Here is a 9,239-nt window from a genome sequence, read left to right as displayed (position 1 = left end):
GCTATGAGTGAATTTTTTACATATTCCTTGGGCAACTATGGGATTAGGAATAATGACATTAGTAGGGAGTAATGAGTGTTTACTCTCGACCAGAATCTTGCCTAATTACTTCTTGTGCACTATCCCGTTTAATATTCTATAACTTATGATAAGCCCTATCTAGGTTAAAAATACATAATGAAATAGATATTGTTGTTATTATTTCTAACTTTAAAGATTAAGAAACTGAGGTCCAATACTGTTAAATAGCTTGTCCAAGTTCACAAATTAAGCAATAGAGCTAGAATATGAACCTAGATGTCATGACTATAGAGTCTATACTGTTAGTTACGCTCACAAGGGCCCCTCCTACCACTGTGGATGGTACACAATAAGTAGGATGAAGAGAGGAGGGAGCTGGAGACCTAACATGAATGGAAAACCTACACGGTTCTGGTCATTTTATGCATGTAAACAGATGCCAGGTATTCTCCATAGTCTCAGATAGCCTAACTGTTTCAAACCTATTTCCAATGATTTTCAAAATTTAGCCCTTCATAAACTTCCTATTTCAAAGTATAAGCCAGGGTCCTCAGAGTGGCGACATGACCCAATGCAGCTTGATTCTCTGCTCTCCCTGACTTCATCTAGTTTTCTCTCCCTCACTTCCTTCACTCTAATAACACTGACTTCCTTGTCATTCCTCCATCACACCAGGCAAGCTCTCCATCAGGACCTGTCCCCATGCAGTCCCCTCTTCCTGGAATGTTCTTCACACAGGTGTCTACATGGCTAGCTCCCATTCTTCTTTTAGGTATTTGTTCAGATACCAATTTTTCAGCAGTTCTGCTTCTATCCATGATGAAGTAGTTCATTATGGTTAATCTTACCACAGATAACAAATAAGACAATACAGGGGTTTCTGGGTGGCTCAGTGGGTTAAAGCCTCTGCCTTCAGTTCAGATCATGATCCCACGGTCCTGGGATTGAGCCCTGCATTGGGCTCTCTGTTCAGTGGGGAGCCTGCTTCCTCCTCTCTCTCTGCCTGCCTCTGCCTACTTGTGATCTGTCAAGTAAATAAATAAAATCTTTAAGACAAAACAAAACAAAACAAAACAAAACACCAAAAAAAGACAATACCTTTTAGGCACAGGAAAGGGATCAGATGCAAGCAGATGCTGAAAATAGATAATACATGAAAGAAGAATTCTTTGATGTTCTAGTTTTCTGAGGGCAGGCCTCAGTCTGCCCTGGGTAGAGTAAATAAAGCTCTGAAATAAAGCCCATAGTTTTACTGGTTTGAGGCAACAATAGTCCTTCTGGAGCACCCTAGAAAAATAGTAACAATAACAACAAGGGAGCCAGAGAAGGAGAGCTCAAAATTCTGTGAATAAACTTTGTCAAAATCTCCAACAGGCCTCTGAAACATGCAAGCATAGGTCAGACTCCAAGAAGCCCAGTTAGCTAAAAGAACTGAACTGAGATTTGAGCTGTAGCAGGTCAGCACTTTACACTGCACAGAACCCTGTGCCAGTGAATCACCTGCTCAAAAACAAGTCGCACTCTGTGCAGGAATATTCCAGAATCTCTACAACATGTCATTTCTACTGTCTAGCTTATATCCCTGAATCACTGGACATGAGAGGATTCAGGAAAATGTGACTTATTCTGAAATGAAATCAATGGAGACTGACACCAAGATGACTCAGATATTACAACCGGTAAACAAGGGTTTGAAATTGGCTATTATAAAGATGCTCAAGGTTGGAAGGGAAACTATGCGTCCTCTGAAAAGACGGAAAACAAATAATAAATTTCAGTTTAGAAATAGAGTAGTTTTTTGGGGCGCCTGGGTGGCTCAGTGGGTTAAGCCTCTGCCTTCAGCTCAGGTCATGATCTCAGGGTCCTGGGATCAAGCCCCGCATCGGGCTCTCTGCTCAGCCGGGAGCCTGCTTTGCCCTCTGCCTCTCTGCCTACTTGTGATCTCTCTTTCTCTCTGTTAAATAAATAAAATCTTAAAAAAAAAAAAGAAATATAGTAGGTTTCCATAGAAAAATAGAAATTATGCAAAGAAACAATTCTAGAATGCAGAAATACAGTATCTCGAATTAAAAAAAAAAAAAAAAAGTGCCTAGCTGTACTTCATGGCAGAATGGAAAAAACAGAAGGTTGAATAAATTTGAAGAAAGGTTAATAGAATGATCTAATCCAAGAAACAGAGAAAAGTGATCTTTAAAACACCTAACATATGTATAGTTGGAGCCCCAGAAAGAAAGGAGAGAGAGAATGGGACAGAAAAAAAATATATATATATTTGAAGAAATAGTAACGAAAACTTTCCCAAATATGATGAAAGACCATCATTACCTTCTCAGTGAGGCCTTCTCAGACCACAGCTGAAAGATTAAAACCTCTATCTCCCTCAATATTTCATATCCTCCTTTCTGCTTTGTTTTACTTGAGATCACTTCTCTTCATCTAAAATGCTAGATACTATCCAAGATTTAAGTTCCCTGAGGATGAGGACCAGCATTTTTATGCACTTTTTCATCGCTGTATTCTCAGTACACAGAACAATACCCATCGTATGGCTGGTACTCAATAAAAATTTGATGAATGTTGATAAATGAACCTCACTTATATTTCCAACTTAGAATACAAAGTGTCTAAGCACTGCCACTGAGTAGATGATGCTTTTGCTCAAATGACATTCACTCCGTGACCATGACATTGCAAGGGAATACAAATAGCGCTTTTCCCCTCCCATTTTCCAAGGTGCTTTTCAGAGCTCATCACACTGAAGTCAGTGAGCTGAGGATACTTTTCTGGATTCTGCCATCGTAATTTGAAAGTAGACTGAGTAATTCACCTGAGCCCCTGAACCCTTATCTATTCTTGTTTATGCATCTCCCTGAGTCATGCTCTCTGGTGGAAACTGAAATCTCCAAATCCCATGTATAAAGTTTGTGTTCAGAAGCATATTCCTAACATTATGTTAGGTGTCTCACAATTTATGTGTCAGATAAATCCCGGGGAGCAGATGAGCACATTTCCTACCTGACAGATACCTTCCACCTCATCTTTTTCCCTCAAATGTATGAGTTGGGACAGTAACGTTTAGGTGATGCTGGGTCCACTGGGCGCCATCCCTCCAGGTGAAGGCAGACACATGACAGGGTTTGTCTACTTTGATGTTGTGAAGAGCTTGCTCCCGTGACTTGGGTGCATATCCACTCTGCCAGTCTCCATCTGCAGCTGCCCCAGCCTGTTCTTCATAATGAGAGAGGCAAGAGATTTATAAGGAACTCAGTCCCTTCCAGGAGTATAATCAATACAGCCAGGCAGTCTCTCCCTATCCCTCTCTCTTTGTTTCTTTCACACACACACACACACACACACCCACACACACACAGTGCCAGGCACTGTGGTAGCTAGACTTTATCCAAAAGCAAGGGAAGTCACTGAGGAATCATTGACAGAGCAATGATGTGTCAGGTTGTATTTCAGGGAAATTATCTCATCATATTGTATAAAAGACATTTGTGCATATGCTCTAAAAAGCTGGAGAAAGGAAGGAGAGTTGGATGGATGTTTGGACTAATAAATTCAAAATATTATGGGTCTTGAACTACAGAAGGAGACAGGAGAACTGAGAACAGATTTAAGAGATATCCAGAAGAGTAGATGACCCCCATTGGAAATTAATCTTGGTTGCTTAATTCAAAGGTCTGAAGTGCAAAGGATGTCATCAAATGACTACCCACTGTCCAATCCTACTTGTAACTGGGGCTCATAGAGGGGTAAGGATGAAGGCAGGAAGACTGAGCCAGTCTTGAGGTCCTGAGTCTGCAGGACGCTAGACTGGAAGGTAAAACTGCATTTGACAGGCAGTGCTCGGTGGAGGTAGAGTTGTCCGAAAGCATAGAGCTCCAGGGATAGGAGTAAAGGGGTGACGCAGAAATTTTAAGATACTTTGCAAGAGAAAGAGAGGAGAGTAGCTTTTCTAAAGGAATGTAGGATAGTAATGTGTTCTGTGGCATGAATTTCAGAGATACCTAAGCAAGACAATAACTGGCCTTTGGGGCACCTGGGTGGCTCAATCCTTTAGGTATCTACTTTCAGCTTAGGTCATAATCTCAGGGTCCTGGAATGCAGCCCTGCATCAGGCTCCCTGCTCAGCCTGGAGTCTGCTTCTCCCTCTCCCTTTGCTCCTCCCCCTTGCTTGTTGTTTCTTTCTTTTTTTTTCTCTTTTCTTTCCCCCCTCTCTCTTTCTCTCTTAAATAAATAAATAAAATCTTTAAAAAACCACTATAACTAGGCTTTTATGAAGAGGAAGGGTCTTGTCATGTTTCTTTCAAATGGTGTTCTTCTTTGATTTGCCTAGGATACTGGAAGCTGGGGTGAAACCATACCCCTCACTCAGACAGCCCAGAGGAGCTCTGCCCTCTGCTTCAACTGACCCAGGGGTGCCCTGTCTTGTACTGCAGGTAATGGAGGGTCCCTTGCTCTAAACGTTAGCTAATAGAGGGTGCCCTGCCTTCTACTTCCACCAGACAAATGGGACTATGTTCTTGTTTTCACCCTGCTGTGTGAATTTCAAGCCCCCATGCCTGCCCAGCCTTGCCTTGTTTTCAGATAGATTTTTCTGAGTGACACAATGGGGTCTAGTATTCCTGCTGTTTATTAAGCTTGTGCACTGTCACTGCTCAGCCCTTCACCTTCTGGGAGGTTTTCTATTTCTTTGGAGTTGAACTAGCTTTGTTATGGCATTCTCCAGGTGTGGTCATCAGTGTGGTTTCATCCATCTTTTGACCCAGTCTGTTCCTGCTGACTCTGCTTCTCAACCCTCTCAATGCTCCTTTTCTCACAGTTTACTTCTTGTGATGTGTAGTTGTGCCTGGGAGCCAACAGTGTCACTCTCTTTTCTATTGTCTCAGACTTGGTTCTGGTTTTCTCCCAAGTCAGAAAACATAAAAATGCTGGCCTGATGGAGAAGTAGAATACATTTAACTCTTGTATAGGTTTCCTTCAATCACCTTGTGATTTGGCAGAAGTCGAATTGAACTTACTTCTTAAGATGCTTTGAAACTTCTAATTGAAAGCGGAGTAGGTCATTCCAGAATAGTCATTCCAGAATAGTCTTGACACAAGGAAAATAGAAGAATATGAAAATTACTTTTAAAATGTGTGGTTCTCTTAAATGTGAAGCGATATATAACCTGTACCCTAAGGGACCTTGACCCAATACCACATCCAGCTCTCTACATCTCAGAGGTCTGTAAGGACCTTGAGAATTTAAAGACTTGGTACTGGGCCCCAGTCAGTGTGTATTGTTCTTTGTTCACTCATATTTAGTCTACTCTGGACTTCACAGAGAGACAGTGGGCCATGTTGCTCTTTCATCAGCCATCCTTATGTTTCTGGAAAGGAATAGGGTGGATGAGCTCAAGATTGTCGTGATCACCATTTTTTCCCTGTCCTTGTGATTACTGCTCATCCCTGTCTCCAGCTCTCCATACATTTCTTCTCTACCTAGGAGGTGGGATTTCCCCACAGATATGGTTGTGGACCAAGAAGAGGAGCTGTTTTTTACTCTAAGAAAGGCACCAAAGCATCTTCTGAAGATAAGGGGATAAAAGATAAAAATCAAGAGTAAAGTCTGATTGGCCGTATCAAGAGGAAAATGTTCTTTAAGATTCCCTGAGAGAGCAAATTTAGGATATACCTGTAGCTGTATTCATATCAATATGTCTTCTGATGTTCACCCAATTACTTATTTTTCTCTGGATAAATCATCCATTTACAGAAGAAGCTATGATAAGGACAAATTCATTTCTCTGGGGAATTTTGAACTTTTATTGAAAAATGGCTTTCTATTTTTCTTTTTTCTTCTTTCTTTTTTAAATGTTCCACATAGTTTAACAGTATGAACATGACAGGAAAGAGATTTAATTTTTATACTTAAGAGATTCATTTTGGTAGGATTTGATACATTATAGTATATTGAGAATCATTTAACTGGATACTTTAGCAGAAATATGAATTCTAAAAATGAATTTTCTGACACATGAAAATACATTACAGTAAAATTGTTCTTCTAAAAGAGAACAGTACCCCTCCCTAAATGAGAAAATATGTGAATAATCTATTTCAATTTATAAAATGGTAAAAGAAGTATTTGTTTCGAATTGGGACCACTCAGAAATAAATTTGGGTAAATGCAATATGGATGTAATGACATTTCAGCCTTCCACTGGTATTTTAACTTCTTCTTTTTTCTTTCTTTTTTTTTTTTAAAGATTTTATTTATTTATTTGACAGAGAGAAATCACAAGTAGATGGAGAGGCAGGCAGAGAGAGAGAGAGGGAAGCAGGCTCCCCGCTGAGCAGAGAGCCCGATGCGGGACTCGATCCCAGGACCCTGAGATCATGACCTGAGCCGAAGGCAGCGGCTTAACCCACTGAGCCACCCAGGCGCCCAACTTCTTCTTTTTTCAATCCCAGTTTTTTTTTTTTTTTTTTAAAGATTTTATTTATTTATTTGACAGAGAGAAATCACAAGTAGTCAGAGAGGCAGGCAGAGAGAGAGAGAGAGGGAAGCAGGCTCCCTGCTGAGCAGAGAGCCCGATACGGGACTCGATCCCAGGACCCTGAGATCATGACCTGAGCCGAAGGCAGCAGCTTAACCCACTGAGCCACCCAGGCGCCCCATCAATCCCAGTTTTTATTTCCTTCATATTTCAAAGTAGTAGAAAGATCCAGGGAAGAGGAAATTAGGATACATCCAAATGTATAATCTATACTTCCTTCTTGTTTCTATTTCTTTATAGGCTTTGGAGTGGTAAAAGAAGGAAAGGGGGGGTGTCTGGGTCATGTAGTCTGTTAAGCAAATCTGCCTTCAGCTCAGGTCATGATCCCAGGGTCCTGGGATTGAGCCCCACATTGAGCTTGTGGCTCAGTGGGGAGTCTGTTTCTCCCTCTCCCTTTGCCTGTTGCTATACCTACTTGTGTTTTCTCTCTGTCTCTCTGTCAAAGAAATAAATAAAATCTTCAAAAAAAAAGGAAAAGAACTAGCTTTCATTGATAGAGTATCTCTGTACTGAGCCCTGTGCTGGGCTATTCCCAGACATGATCTCATTTCAACTTCACAAATTGTTTATCAGATGTTATTATTCCCATTTTTCATGTAAAGAAACTGAGGTGCAAGTTCACACGGCTGGTTGGTGAGGAAACAGGATTTGAAACCAAGACTCTGATTTCAAAACCAGGTGTTTTCAATACTGGACCAGTTTGCTCCCTTCTATTCCAGGTTATAATTCACTAAAAGTTAATTTACTATTCAGAAAGAAACCCAATTTGATGAGCTCCAAGAGATATCAAAATTGTTAAGCTATTAGCATCCCTCATAAAAATGAAGGTTTAATGTAAAATGATACAGAGGGGAATTTCTCTTTTGTTTAATTTGTTTTCTTTAACATGGAGAAAATGTTTAGTATCACTGGTGTTTTAAAGTAGATTAACAGAAGGAAGGATATAAGAAATAATACTTTGTCACTTCCCTTGTAGTGGTGCCTGAGTGAATAAATTGACTGTTAGATTATTTCTAGTACCTTATTTAAAGTTATTATGCCTTTATGCTCAAAAATAATCTTTATAGTAGAAAAATTATACAGATAAACTACCATCCAAACATAACTAATGCAACGATTGTTTTGTATTTTCATCTAGATTTGTGTGAATATATGTAATTTGTTTATAGAAATAGGATATTTTATTCACTGATTGAAAGTATGAATTTTTCCCACTTACAAATCTCCCCAACATTTTTTCTATGCAATAAATAAACATCTATATACATTTTAGAGATTCATTAGTATTCCACCATAGAAATGCTACATAATCTTTTTAGCCTATGTTGGACATTTATGTTGTTTCCGATGCCTTTTACTTATAAACTGTGCTGTTACAAGCATCCATGTCCATGTATCTTTGTATGCATCCCTGATTATTTCATTAGGAAAATCACCAAGTGTAGGTTAGACTTAAGATGGCATTCTCATTTTTAAATAATATAGGAGAAATATATTTTGAGGGCAATTGATATTCAGGATTCAAGATGATCTATATAATGACAAGACACTGCATAGATCAGGATGGAAATAGCAGATAATTGAGGCTAACAATTTATTTGTGACACTATGTTCCAAGTCTGAAGTTTGAACCACTGACTTGAGCTATAGAAGACATTCTTATCTCACAGATGAGGACATTATTATTCATTTACCCCTCTGTCATTTCTTAATATGTGAAGTCCTTGAGAACCAAGACCCATTTCTTTTCAAATTTATGTCCTAGCACCTAGCACCTACACCACCATGCTTTGCTGAGAGCACCTGTTCAATAAATGTTCATGAAAAAAGTAAATAAAATTTGAGTAAGATGGAGCTCACACTTGAACCCATAATTCTTGACTTCTAACTGTGCTGCTTCTCAGTTTTACCAGTGCCTCAGCTTGGGTTCTGCAGGAAGCAAAGGCTGAGGCAAAATTTTCGGTGCTAGTACTTCATGAGGGAATGTTTTTATCCCTGGGAATCAGAAGAGAGGCAAACAGGGAAGGAGGCAAGAAAGGCGAGCAAGTCATTTACCAAGGACACCTCCTTTTGGTATATAGAACAACTGACAGCTTAGCACCATAGGGTCATTTTCTGGAAATGTTCATAAACAACAGTACTTCATTGGAGGGAAGGAGGGAGACAAAGGCATCTCCAGTTGAATTTCCCATGGAACATTAACCCCTAGGTTATACATATGTAGGTACTAAGCAGGCTCCTCTGGATTGGGAAACGGATGACAAGACACACTGTTGGGTTATGCCCACTTAAGTCAGCTGCTGTGGGAGTTGGAGTAAAACAAGTGGCCAAGAACTCCAGACACATGTGGCTGAGAGGATCTGACTAGAGCCTACGGGATGTCTGACACATATGGATTTTTTTTAGTCAATACATATTAAGCAACTTGTACATTGTGCTGAATTAATGGCATGTATATGCTGGGAAACCAGACACAGTTCCAGTCCTCCAGGAGCTTAGAACTTTAACTGAAATGTGGCTTTTGGGCTAATCAACTAAACCCCTTTTTGTTCTCAGATCCATCCATCCATAGCCTTATCCCTCCTCTACCCTGTTTCTCATGGAACTGAATTTTCCTAAGAGGGTAGGTTTGGCCAATGAAGACACTAGGGGGAGGTTGGAGAGTGGCAG

The sequence above is a fragment of the Mustela lutreola genome, chromosome 1, assembly GCF_030435805.1.
Source record: "Mustela lutreola isolate mMusLut2 chromosome 1, mMusLut2.pri, whole genome shotgun sequence".
In the NCBI taxonomy this organism is placed as follows: domain Eukaryota; kingdom Metazoa; phylum Chordata; class Mammalia; order Carnivora; family Mustelidae; genus Mustela; species Mustela lutreola.
Note: the sequence above shows the minus strand (reverse complement) of the source record.